We start from the raw sequence: 14629 nt of genomic DNA, 5'->3' as shown, positions 1-14629 counted from the left end.
TCTCTACTTCTGTGTCCAGGTCATTATTAAAAATCACAAAAACCCAGCGTGGAGTGTCCCAGCGTCGAGCATCCCAGGGTGCGAGTGGCCCAATGCAGGAATGGGGAATTAGAGGCTTTGGCTTGAGAGTTGTCAGCGAGAAGAGGCTGAGGATGTGCTACAAGGAAGGCCAGGTAAAATTTGTTCATAATAACACAGAAAAGGTAATGATGTCAGCGAGGCCAGTGGATTGCTCCAAATGCAGGATGTGAGAAACCTGGGGCTGCACAATTGTCCCTGATGACTGCACCTGCAAAAGTTGCATCTAGCTGCAGCTCCTTACAGACCATGTTAGGGTGCTGGAGTTAGATGAACTCTGGATCATTCAGGAGGTGGGGAGGGTGGGGGTGATAGACAGAAGCTAGAAGGAGGCCGTCACACCTAAGAGGCAAGAGGAAGGTAGCTGGGAGAGGGAAGGGGACTAGACAATCAGTGCAGGAAACTGGCGTGGCCGTTCCCCTCAGCAACAAGTAGGCCCCTTTGGATACTGCTGAGTGGGATGACCTATCTGGGTCAGGCAGCAGTCAGACCAATAGTCACAGGGAACTAGATAGGGGAATAGATAGATGATTCTGCAGCTGTAAAAGAGTCTCCAGGAGAGCGTGTGGCCTCCTGCATGCACGGGTTCAGGACGTCTCTGAGTGGGTGCAGAATACTTTTAAATGGGATGGTGATCAGCCAGAGGTGGTGGTGCATATTGACAGAGATGTGGGGTAGAGGTCCTGCAAAGTAGGTTTAGGGAGTAGGGAAAGAGGCTGAAGAGTGGGACACCAAGGTGGTCATCTCTGGATTATTCCCAGTGCCACGACCTTGGGACGGTCAGAACAGGAAGATAGGGCCAACAAACGTGTGGCTGAGGAGATGGAGCAGGGGGTAGGGTTTCAAGTTCTTGGTTCGTTGGAACCTTTTCTGGGGAATCTGTACACGAGGGATGTGTTGAACCTGGGGAACAAATATCCTGGAATGTGTAGCTGCACTACAGGGTCATCTTGTTGGAAAGGGGGGGGGGGGGGGTTAAACTAGATTTGTGGGGGTGGGGGGGGGCGGGTTGGAATCAAAGTGAAGAGTCAGAGGAAGAGGTGAATGGCGCCAAGTCGAGTACAGCTGGGAGGGAGTTTGTGTGGAAGGGCAGGCAGAGAGGGCAAAGTTGCAGCCATGGGGATAAGATGTAATGCAACAGGGACACAGAGGACTAAATAGAGGGGTAACGATTTGTATTTAAATGCATAAGAAACAAAGTGGATGACCCTGTAGTGCAGCTACACATTGGCAGGTAGGATGTTGTGGCCAGCAGGGATACATAGGATCAGGGATATAGAATCACTGTGGATTGAGTTAAGAAATGGAAAGGGTAAAAAGACACTGTTGGTTGTTATATGCAGACCTCCAAACAGTAGCTGGGATGTAGACAACAAATTACAACAGCATATAGAAAAGGCATGTCAGAAGGGCAATATCATGATAGTCTGGTGGGATTTTAATATGCAAGTATATTGGGGAAACCAGGTTGGGACTGGATCTCAAGAGAGAGAATTTGTAGAATGGCTATGAGATGGCTTCTTAGAACAGTTTGTGGCTGAACCGACCAGGGAAATGGCAATTCTGGATTAGGTATTGTGTAATCAACCAGACTTAATAAGGGAGCTGAAGGTAAGGGAACCCTTAGGAGGCGGTGACCATCAAATGATAGAATTCACCCTCCAGTTTGGGAGGGAGAAACTAAAATCCGATGTGTCAGTAAATCAGTGGAATAAAGGGGATGGAAAATTGCAAAGGTCACTCCACTATTTAAAAAGGGAGGGAGGCAACAGAAAGGAAATGTTAACCTAACATCGGTGGTTGGGAAGGTGTTGGAGTCAAGGATGAGGTTATGAAGTACCTAAAGATGCATGACAAGATAGGCCAAAATCAGCATGGTTTCCTTAAGGAAAATCCTGCCTGATAAACCTACTGCAATTTTTTGAGTAGACCACAAGTATATGCAGTGGATGTAATTTATTTGGACTTTCCAAGGTGATGCACATGAGGCTGCTTCAAAAATAAATGAGAGCTTGTGGAATTACAGGAAAGATACCAACATGGGGAGAGCATTGGCTGATGGGCAGGAAACAGAGAGTAGGAATGAAGGGATCCTAATCTGATTGGTTACCAGTTACCAGTGGTGTCCGGAGGGGCTGCTTCTTTTTACGTTGTATGTTAATGATTTGGATTGCAAAATAAATGGGTCCATGGCTAAATTTGCAGATGATGCAATGATAGGTGAAGGGGCAAGTAGTGAGGGGGAAATGGAGAGGCTACAGTGAGACTTAGATGAGGAGAAGTGGCAAATGAAATACAATGTTGGGAAGTGTACGTTCATGCACTTGGGTGGAAGGAATAAAAAAGCAGATAATAACATTCAAAATTCGGAGGTGCAAAGTTACGTGGTAGTCCTTGTTCGGATACCCAGGTTGGGGGTGAAGAAGGGGGAAAAAGATCAGGGATGTGATGTTCAGTCTCTAGAAAGCACTGACATGAGACCTCACATGGAGTACAGGGTTCAGTTTTGAGCTCATTATTTCAGAAAGGATGTGCTGGCATTAGAGAGCGTTCAGAGAGGATTCACAAGAATTATTCCTGGAATCATGCGGCTCTTGGACTGCACTCCTTGGAGTTCAAAAGAATGAGGGGGGACCTCAGAGAAACATTTTGAATGTTAAAAGGCCTGGACAGAGTAGATGTGGCAATGTTGTTTGCCCATGGTAGATGAGTCAAGGAGATGAGGGCACAACTTCCAGAATGAAGGCACCTATTTAAAACAGAGATGCGGAGGAATTTCTTTGGCCAGAGAGTAATGAATCTCTGGAATGTGCTGCCAAGGGCGGCTGTGGAGGCCAGGACACAGGGCAAAGGTTGATAGTTATCAAAGGTTATGGGAGAACCATAGAACCATAAACTATTAAAGCACAAAAAAAACAGACACTTCGGCCCTTCTCCTCTGTGCTGAACAATTATTCTGCCTAGTTCCACTGACCTGTACCCAGTCCATAGGCCTCCATACCCCACCCATCCACAAATCTGTCCAAATTCTTCTTAAATGTTAAAATTGAGCCCACATTCACCACCTTAGCTGGCAGCTCGATCCACACACTGTTTGAAGCTGTCCCCCTTATGTTCCCCTTTTCACCCATGTCCTCAGTTTTTTAAATCTCACCTAACCTCAGTGGAAAAAGCCTACTTGCTCCATCTATTTCACTCATAATTTTGGGCACCTCTATCAAATCTCCACTCATTCCTCTATGCTCCCTGCAACTCAGTTCTTTATGCCTGGACAACATCCTAGTAAATTTTCTCTGCACTCTTTCTATCTTATTGATATCTTTCCTGTAGTTATGTGATCAAAACTGCACACAATACTCCAAATTTGGCATATTAGGCAGGGATGCAGGGCTGAGTGGGGGAATGGATCAGCTCATTATGGAGTGGCCTCCTTCTGCTCCTATATTTTGTGGTCTTATGGTCTTACAGTTTAATACAGTGGCTCTCAACCTTTTCTTTCCACTCACATCCCACTTTAAGTAATCCCTATGCCATCGGTGCTCTGTGGTTAGTAAGGGATTGCTTAAGGTGGGATGTGAGTGGGAAGGGAATCACTGCTCTAGACCCAATTGTGACTGAAATATTTTGCTTGAGAAAAATTGTCATTGGCCCATTTCCTTTGGAGTTCTGAAACCGTGCACATAACGAGCCAATGAGGGACGATTAAAACAGTGGTTTTCAAACTTTTTTTTGCACCCACATCCCACCTTAAGCAATCCCTTACAAATCACAGAGCACTAATGGCATAGGGAATACTTAAAGTGAGATGTGAGTGGAAAGAAAAAGGTTGAGAAGCCCTGGTCTAATATATTGCAGTTCACACAACGGTATTACAGCGACGGTAACATGGATTTGAATCCAGCGCTGTCAGGAGTTTGTATGTTCTGCCCATGGCCTGTGTGGGTTTTCTCTGGGTACTCCGGTTTCTTCTACCCTCCAAAATATACAGGGTTGGTAGGTTAATCGGACACATTTGGGTGGAATGGGTTGAATGCGCTGGAAGGACCGTATATATTGTTAAAATTTCATAACATTTAAAAATTCACTGATCTTATGTTAATCTTGGTAAAGGGTTCAGACCTGAAATATTGGCTGATCATTTCTGACCTGCTGAGTTCTTCCAGAAGTTATTTCTTTGCTCAAGATTCCAGCACCTACTGTGTTTGTGTTTCTATAACTAGCCAGATTTTTGGGAAGGAGCAGATGACATTTGAGAGGCAACAACTGGTACAAGATGACTTTTATCAAACAGGACAACAATTCCTGTGTGAATGTAAGTTAGTAACTTGACTGTTAGATTTCAGATTTATTGTTGGAGTACAAACATGACATCAGATACAAACCTGAGATTCTTTTACCCTGTGGGCATGGCAGAATCCCCACTAATTGGTAGTGCAAAAATAAACTGTGCACACATGAACATGTAAACAAATAAAGAACTGTAAACACATAACAAATATAAACAAACTGACTGTGCAATACAGAGAGAACAAAAGAAAATCAATAAAGTGTACAAGTAAGAGTCCTTAAATGAGTCCCTGATTGAGTTTGCTGTTGAGGAGTCTGATGGTGGAAGGGTAGCAGCTGTTCCTGACCTGGTGGTGCGAGTCTTGTGGCACCGATACCTCTTTCTTGAGGGTAGCAGCAAAAATAGAGCGTGTGCTGGGTAGTGAGGGTCTTTGATGATGAACTGCAGTGTTCCCTGTAGATGTTCTCAATAGCGGGGAAGGTTTTCCCTGTTATGTCCTGGACTTCATCCTAGGCTTAGGGGTATTGATATTTTCATACCAGACCATGATGCAGCCCGCCAGCACACTTTCCACCACACCTCTGTAGAAATCTGCCAGCGTTTCTGGCATCACACCAAATCTCCACAAACTCCTGAGGAAGTAGAGGTGCTGATGTGGTTTCTTCACAATATTATTGGTGTGTTGGGTCCAGGAAAGATCCTCCAAAATAGTGACTCCAAAGAACCTAAATTTGCTCACTCTCTCCTCCTCTGATCCCCTAGTGATCACTGGATTGTACACCTCTGGTTTTCATTTCCTGGTCAACAATCAGCTCCTTAGTTTTGGTGACCTTGAGTGCGAGGTTGTTGTTGGTGCACCATTCAGCCAAGTTTTCAATCTCCCTCCTGTATGCTGACTCATCCCCTTCCCTTATACTACCACTACCATGGTATTGTCAGCAAATTTGTAGATGGCATTACTGTTGTACTGAGCCACACTCTCATAGGTATAATGACCTTTAGATTCAGACTCAGGATTTCCTATTTAATTTGTGCAATTTTGAGGCTCATCACTAGTTCTTGAGAATAGTTTCAAGTTCATGCAACCTATTATTTCTGAAGCAACAGATTTATATTAGTTAATTTAACACCATTACCAGCAATGGGCTAGAAATGCTTGGTTGGACAGAATTTTGTTTGATGGAATTGGTTGATGAAGGAATGTGCATTCAAATCCATTCTTCAGAAGTCTGGGTTAAGTTGGGCCTCACTGAAGGAATGGTCTCCATTGAATTCTGATCTAAAAGGTGGCATGCGTAATAATGGCATGGTTTCCATCTGTAATGTAGGCTGAAATGGAGTTTGAATCTGTGAACTCTTATCTGACTTGTGCATTATTAGTAGACTTCAAATTTACTCAAAGACTAACTGTAAATGTTAGTGTGCTGACCAGCTGCATCACGGTCTGGTATGGTAACACCAATACCCCTGAGCATAAAGCCCTCCAAAAGGTAGTTGGCACAGTCCGGGACATCACAGGCAAAACCCTCCCCACCATCGAGAACATCTACAGGGAACGCTGTTGTCGGAGAGCAGCAGCAATTATCAAGGACCCACACCGCCCAGCACACGCTCTGTTCTCATTGCTGCCATCAGGAAAGATATCTAGGTGCCACAAGACTCACACCACCAGATTTAGGAACAGCTGCTACCCCTCCACCATCGAACTTCTCAACGACAAACTCAATCAGGGGACTTTTACTTGTGCCCTTTATTGATTTTTAAAATTCTCTCTGTATTGCATAGTCAGTTTGATTACATTCATTATCTGTTTACAGTTCTTTATTTATTTACATGTTACACTGTGTACAGTTTTTTTTTGCATGACCAGTAAGTGGTAATTCTGCCTCGTCCACAGGAAAAAGGAATCTCAGGATTGTACGTGGTGTCATGTATGTACTCTGACAATAAATTGGAAATCAGAAAAAGACGACAGATGAAGATATAAGAAATCAATGAATTCAAACAGTATAAATGCTAAGTAAAATAATGTTAGAAGATTTCTGTCAAGATCCCATTATATCATACCTTTATTTGTGTTTCCTTTTATTATATTTTTTAATGTAATGTTTGAAACTGGGATATCTTATTTATTTATCTGGACTAGTTTATTTGAGGTGACTTTTTCTCTTGGTTCCTTCAAGTTCTGCATTCTGCGCTGATTCAGTGCTAAATGGAGTCATTCTCATGCTGCCTGCAGACAAAGAAAAATTCTCATACTCTTTTTAAGCCAGCTTGTAACAGATCCAAAGCAGTTGTCTGCGACACGTGATAAATTGTCATCTCAGAAAGGCATTCAGGCTTGAGCCTTTCTGGGGTGTTGGACTGGATGTGATTGAACAAAAAGAAAGACCCAGGTGTATTTTACTGCAATGGTCCCAAGGAACTTCAATAGGAGAGTAATTCACCCAAGGATAAAGAGACTTGCACAGTCACCAGTAATAATGATAAATTAGCTATTTTTCACCTAATTTAGTTCTTAGATGGGTCACGTCTCCAGAATGGAGGACCATCGCCTTCCCAAGATCGTGTTATATGGCGAGCTCTCCACTGGCCACCGTGACAGAGGTGCACCAAAGAAAAGGTACAAGGACTGCCTAAAGAAATCTCTTGGTGCCTGCCACATTGACCACCGCCAGTGGGCTGATATCGCCTCAAACCGTGCATCTTGGCGCCTCACAGTTTGGCGGGCAGCAACCTCCTTTGAAGAAGACCGTAGAGCCCACCTCACTGATAAAAGGCAAAGGAGGAAAAACCCAACACCCAACCCCAACCAACCAATTTTCCCCTGCAGCCGCTGCAACCGTGTCTGCCTGTCCCGCATCGGACTTGTCAGCCACGAACGAGCCTGCAGCTGACGTGGACTTTTACCCCCTCCATAAATCTTCGTCCGCGAAGCCAAGCCAAAGAAGAAAGAAGAAGAAGTTCTTAGTTTAACAAATCTAGACATCTTTTTATTCAATGCTTCCTTGCCAAAAAACAATGTTTGAAAGATGGAAAACAACTCAACTTGTGAATCCCTCATGTGAATCCATGTGCATTTCCACACTAGGGTTTTTAAAAACATTTCTGGTAATAATATGCTATTTCAATTTTTGTTGACTTGCACATCTTGACTTCTTGTGGCTGTGTTTGATTGCTGGAATGATGTGAAACAGGAGGGAACAGATCCATTTTAAAATTCCCCTCGTTTCTGCGTGCATTGATGACTGTATAAAGCAGGCCGTTGCCACAGCTCAGAAGTGCAAGGGATTTCCCTGCAATGGGGTGTGCATTATGACTCAGGGAATTGACTCAAGGGAGAATTAGGTGATGAAATGAGAGAGCTTGTTTGATTGTGATTCCATTCCTCACCACAAGATTTTTTCATAGTTAAACATGTAAAATGGGAAGAACAATGCCAGTATAGGTTTATATGTCATGGAAATGTTTTATACAGGAGGTCATTAGAAAAAGAATTCCTTCACTTTAAATCTTTATTCACGATGAAATTCATCACATGGCCTTTGGCTTCCCAAAGAGTGCTGGAAAATCAAGGTCTCATACCCCACCTAAAGCTTACGCCTGTCACGCAGACACGCGCGCCTTGGAGGAACAGACTGCTCAAATCACTGGAGAGGTCCCATCAATGCAAGCTCCTCCAAGACTGCTGCAGTGAAAAGCCACAGCAGGTCCTGCACTCTATCAAGATTACCAGGTGGGCAAACCAAAACAATTCAATAATGTATGCTATTTGGGATACTGCTGGAGTGAGGGGGGGGGGGGGTTTGACCTATCAGGGGGTAGCAGCTGTGGCCAGGTCATTGGCTCTGAGGTGCAGTGGGAAAGGGCGAACGTGGTCGGGGACAGATGTGCATTTCCGTGGGTGCAAGGGAGGTTCCGGGATTATGTGTGGCCACCCTGGCCTGGGTTTGTGATGTGTCCAGGATACAGGATGTTCTGAGACGGGAGGACAAGTAGTCAGAAATTGTGATCTACATTGCTGCCAGTTTCATTGGTAGGAAGGAAGATGTGGTCCTGCAGAATAGGTTCAGGGAGTGGGTATTGTTAAAAAGCAGGAAGTCGGAGGCATCATGTGTTGTTGTGAAGGATCACCATGTACCCTGCCGACTTCTGAGGGATTTATTTAAAAAAAGACATATTAAGGAAAGTTAAAATCATAAAAACTCTTCTTATGATCATTTCATCATTGAGAAAATATATGTCTCTGAAGAAATTAAAAGCTTTAAAAGCCATGCCAAAAGAAAAACAGAAAGGAGAGAGAATTCAGGCTTACCTTATCCTCAAAGCAGGCCATTGAAGTTAATTCTGGAGCTGCTGGGACAGCCCTGGTGAGTGACCATCCTCTGGAGCTATCCTTGTGGCTCTCTGCAAAGATGGTGCCGTTGGGAAAACTCCTCGTGCATGCACGCTGCAGAAGAAAAAATGTTAGAAAAAGAATCTCCACAGTCCTTAAATGGCCACTCCTGTGCCCCAGCTACTGAGCAAGAGGGAGAAGTTTTTAACATGGAGGAGGACTCTGCAAGTGAAGAAGAAGAGACAAGAATAGAAGAAGAGATATTTACAGGCAAGGAAAAGACTTGTAACAAGAAAATGGATAACATTTCAGATGCACTGGAAAATAATTTTTAATTGTAGAAATTAAAACAAGTTAGAATTGATATGACTAAATTGATAAATAATGTTTCACAAAGGCTTGATAAGTTGAAAGAAAAAATTTAAGATGACCATGAATAAGTGCAATGTATTGCAGAAAGGTCAAATGTTAATGAAGATTCAGTTACTACTTTAGTTTCCATGAATGAAAAATTGCTTGAGAAAGTTGATATTTTGGAAAATTACAGTAGAAGGAATAATCTTAAAATTGTCGGGAAGTCTGAAGGTAAAGAGGGTCAAGATGTAATTCGTTTTTTTTTCAAGGATAGATATCAGAAATATTTGGACAGAATAATTTTGAAGCTAAGATCTTGATTGAGAGAGTCCATAGAGCTCTTAGACTAAAACTGGGTCTGAATCAGAGACCTCGTTCCATTTTGATCAGGTTTTTAAATGAGAAAGATAGAAAGAAGATATTTAGTTTCGTGATGAAAAAAGCTAAAGAATGTGGTCCTTCAAATTATGAAGGAGAAATTTTTTTTCTATCCTGATTTGAGTCCAGCTCTTTTAAAGAAAAAAGTTCAACTCGGTTAAGAAGGTTTTATACGAGAAAGGTGACAGATTTGTTCTCCAATATCCAACTATGATGAAAATATTCCTGCCAGATTACCATTTCTGTTCAGGCTGAAGAATATGCTAATGTGATTTACCAAGGTGCAAGCATCTGTACAAGAGGACTTGCTGAAATGAATTTCTGACATATAAGGGGATGTATTCTCCCCCTTTTTTTCTTTCCTTCTTTGGAAGAAGAGACTTTGTGTGGGGAAATGTTTTTGTTCTAATGGAAAATCATCCCTCCTGAGGGTCTGGGGTTGTGTTTATTGAAACGACTACATGTGTTTTCACGGGTTGACCACGACCCATAAAATGGCGGTTGATAATGCTAGTATTGTTTTGGGGGGTGTTTATTATTATTTCTCTTTTTTTGTATGTTAATCTTTTATAATGTTTTTACTTTGAATATATTTAATGCTTTTAGATTACAGATGATGACCCCTGTGACCAAATTAATTTTTGGAAATTTTTCCTGGATAGGAGTGATGGATAGGGATTTTTTAAAAAGTGTATAGATAAAAACAATGAGTAAAGCAATTAAGATATTAATCTTTAATATTAATGGGATTAATAGGTCCATAAAAAGAAAGATTTAATCTAATGTTTAGAAATTAGGAGTAGACCTTGCCTTTCTATAAGAGATTCATTTAACTGAGAATGAACATTTAAAATTGACAAGAGATTGGGTAGGTCAGAAAGTTTTCTCTATGTTCAATTCTAAAGCTAGAGGAGTGGCAATTTTATTTAAAGAAAACCTTAACAGTTAAAATTCAAAGTGTGATTACAGATCTAGCAGGAAGGTATGTGATGGTAAATTGATATTTTCTGAGAAATTGACTTAATTAAATATTTATTCCCCTAATACAGATGATCAAAAATTCATACAAGATACTTTTCTAAATTTAGTAGATGTATATGAAAGTGTTTTAGTAGGTGGTGATATTAATTTTTGTTTGGACCCTATACTAGATAGATTATTGAGAATTATATTTAAATCAAAGGCAGCTAAAACATTATTATCCTTTATGTAAAAGTTTAATCTAATTTATAGATGGAGAAGGATCCATTGCAAAGATAGGGATTATTCTTTTTATTTTAGTAGATTTGACACATATCCTAGAATTGATGTTTTTTTTGGCTTTCTGCTCAAAATCGATCTCGAGTTCTGAATGTTGATTATAAAACAAGAGTATTATCTGATCATTCTCCACTGTTGATTGAATTGGAATTTTCTGAAAAACATCATTCAGTATATGGATGGAGATTAAATTCTTTATTATTGAAAAGAGTAGATTTTTGTTCTTTTATGAGGCAACATATAGAATTGTTTTGTGATACCAATTTACATTCAGCAGAAGATATGTTTATAATTTGGGATGTGTTGAAATCTTATTTAAGAGGACAAATTATAAGCTATTCTTCAAAACTTTAAAAGGAATGAATATATGAAGGATATAGATAAATTGGAAAATGAAATTACATAATCAGAAAAAGAAATTCAAAATTCATCTTCTGAAGATATATATAGAAGTTTAGTCAATCAAAAACTACAATGTTAACATATAGAACGGAGAAAGCGATATTACTGTTGAAGCAGAAATACTATGAATTAGGGGAATTATCACATAAAGTTTTAGCTTAGCAACTAAAAGCAGAACAATCTTCCAGAATAATTAATGCAATACAACAGAATAATAATGAAGTGACATATAAACTACAAAAAATTAATGGTATTTAAGGAATTTTATAAAAAATTATATACATCTGAATCTTTACACAATGAGGAAGCTAATGATGAATATTAATCACAATTGTTATTACCAAATTTAACTTGAAGGTAAAGATGATTTGGATAGTCCTTTTATTTGAATAAGAGGATTATGATGCACTTAGTAGTTTACCAACTAATAAATCTCTAGGAGAGGATGGATTCCCAGTTGAATTTTATAAAGAATTTAAAGATTTATTGATTGATTATGTATGAAAGTAGTAGAACAAGCTTTTGAACAACATTGTCTTCCAGAAATCTTTTCTATGGCAATAATTAGTCATATCTAAAAAAGACAGATTTCCATTTAAACCAGCTTCATATAAACCTATATCTTTATTGAATGTTGATTATGAGGAATATCATATTTAATTATTAATTGGTCAAAAGCTATCAATCTACTATGATCATAGCAATCTCCCAGTTTTGAAATTTCTTTATTGTGCCATATATTTAAAAAAGTTATCTATTATCTAAGCTAAATCTTGTTCCCACCTTTCTTTTGAATTAAACAAACCTACTTTAGGTGTTTGCTCTTGTAACAAAATATATGCAATTGAAATAAATTTTTTAGTCATTCCATCAACTATAATTTGCTCCAAATTTGAAATATCTTTTAAAACCATTTCTGATCCTAATTTCTCTCATAAATAAGATTTCAACTGAAAATAACAAAATAAAGATTTTTGAAATAAAATATCCTGCTTCATAACAATCTTCAACCAATTTAACGCCCCTTTGGTCTCACAACTTAAAAGGTTGATTAATAAGTGTAAAAGGAAAAGCTTATTTTGATACAAAGTGGTTTTACTAAAAAAATTACCTTGAGTAGCTATAGCTTCATTTTTATGCCATAAATCCATTAAGTGTTTCAACACAGGTAAATTATAGTTACTCAATAATTGAAGATTCAATTTATAAATAAAGTGATCCATCTTCTTCTCACCAATCTGAGAAAATTCAATATTAGCCCATATCTAAGGTTTATCCACTTCAAACATCCTATTAATTAATTTCAACTGTGCAGATTCAGAATAATTTTGAAAATTAGGAAGTTGCAAACCTCCTCATGCATATTTGCAAGTTAATTTCTGTAATGATACTTTTACCATTTTATCTTTCCATAAAAATGTCCTCACCAAATTTTTGAGGAATCTAACAAGGAATAGACTGAAAGAGATATGGAATTCAAGGAAAAATATTCATTTTAATACAATTAGCATGTCCTATTAATGTAATAAGTAAATCTTTCCACCAATTCAAATCATATTTAATTTTAGACAATAAAGAAAGGTAATTAAATTTGTATAAATGATTAGAATTACTATCTATCTTAACACCTAAATACTTAATCTTATCTGACCATTTACATTTCACAATATACCTACACAAAGAATAATCCATTTCAGATTAATTTTATAACCCAACATTTCACCATACTGCTCTAGTCTATCATGCAAATTACTCAAAGAACTCAAAGGTTGTGTTAAATATATCAATACATCATCTGCAAACAAATTTATTTTAAATTCTTCAGATTTCACCTTAATACCTTCAATATTACTATCTTGTCTAATCATCTGAGCCAAAGGTTTCAATAATCAATACAAATAGAGCTGGTGACAAAGGACAGCCTTAACTAGTCAATCTAGTTAACATAAAAGGTGAAGATAACTGTCCATTTGTCACAACTCTAGCAGTAGGACTTCTATATAAGGCCTTAATCCAACCAATAAAAAAGGGACAAAGTTAAATTACTCCAAAATTTTAAATAAAAAAAACTCCACTCTATCAAAGGCCTTCTCTGCATCAAGTGAAATAACTATTGGTTGGTTAGATTGCTCCAGAGAAGCATTAATTAAAGAAATCAATTACACAATATTATCTGTTGAATATCAATTTTTAATAAAACCTGCTTGATCGACATGAATTAAATCTGGTAAATATTTAGCTAATCTGTTAGCTAGAACCTTTGCCACAATTTTATAATCAACATTCAATAAATAAATAGGTCTATAAGACCCTGCATTTAATGGGTCCCTATCTTTGTTAAGAATAAATAATAATTGTATTAGAAAAGAATGAACCTCTGTCACCTGTTTCAATACATCCATCAATAAAGGAATTAAAAGTCCTGAAATTCTTTATAAAATTCAGAAGTAAAACCATCATCCCCTGGAGACTTTCCACTAGGCATAGATCAAAGTGCATCTATTACTTCTTTAGCAGTAAAGGAAGCATCCAAATCCTTAACATTCTTATCATTCAAAAAAGGTACATCCAACTTTTCGCTTCATCTTCCAATACTTCAGAAGAATACAATTTTTCATAAACTTTACGAAACACATCATTGATTTCCTGAGGATTATACATAATCATTCACTCATATCTAATAGTATTTATTGTTCTCAAAGCTTGTTCCATTTTTAACTGCCAAGCTAATACTTTATGAGCTCTCTCACCCACTTCATAATATGTCTGTAATAATTTCTCAAATTTATGTTTGTAATGAATTTATTCAGAATTTCATACTAACTAAACATACTTTCTTAGCTTCCATAGAATTTTGTTGTAAATCTTTTTACAGAATCTCTATCTCCTCCTCTAATCTACTTACTTCAGATATATGTTGTTTCTTAATTTTAACAGTATAAACTAATGATTTGTCCCCTTAAATGACCTTTTAAAACATCCCATAAAACAAATTTGCTATCAACTGAACCTATATTTTCAAAAAAAGCTGTATTTGATCCCTTATAAATTTACAAAATTCAGCATTTTCAACAGCAAAAAATTAAATCTCCAACAATAAACATTCTCAATTCTCTCCAAACCAGTACACGTTAATGACAAAGAATGATCAGACAAAATCCTACTCTTATATTCCGCCTTCAATACCTGGTCTTGTAATTGTGCCGATACTAAAAATAAATCTATTCTAGGATAAGAATCATGTCAAAATTAATAAAACACAAAATCTTTCTCTTTGGGTTTTAACCTTCTCTATATATCTACTAAATTCACATCTTTCATTAACGCCATTAACTACTTGACCATTTTGGTCCTATTTACCGATTTTGGAGATTTATCTAATAATGGATCCAAACACCAATTAAAATAACTTCCTATGATAATTCTATCATATTTCTGATTTAGATTAAGAAAATAATCCAAAATAAAATTTGGTGAGGGCATTTTTATGGAAAGATAAAATGGTAACAGTATCATTAAAGTCCAACACTCAG

General features: G+C 38.1%; 1 long non-coding RNA gene across 1 annotated transcript in view; it reads left to right on the top strand.

Moving 5' to 3' along the window:
• The window catches only part of LOC138752452 (uncharacterized), a 75337-nt gene that overhangs the window by 19674 nt on the left and 41034 nt on the right, over positions 1-14629 (top strand). The window contains exon 2 of the long non-coding RNA XR_011350654.1: positions 20-173. This is a non-coding gene — a long non-coding RNA (uncharacterized lncRNA). The remainder of the gene's footprint in view (positions 1-19; positions 174-14629) is intronic.

This window comes from Narcine bancroftii, chromosome 2 (assembly GCF_036971445.1).
Source record: "Narcine bancroftii isolate sNarBan1 chromosome 2, sNarBan1.hap1, whole genome shotgun sequence".
Classification (NCBI taxonomy): Eukaryota; Metazoa; Chordata; class Chondrichthyes; order Torpediniformes; family Narcinidae; genus Narcine; species Narcine bancroftii.
Note: the sequence above shows the minus strand (reverse complement) of the source record. Positions and strands in the feature narration are given on the sequence as shown.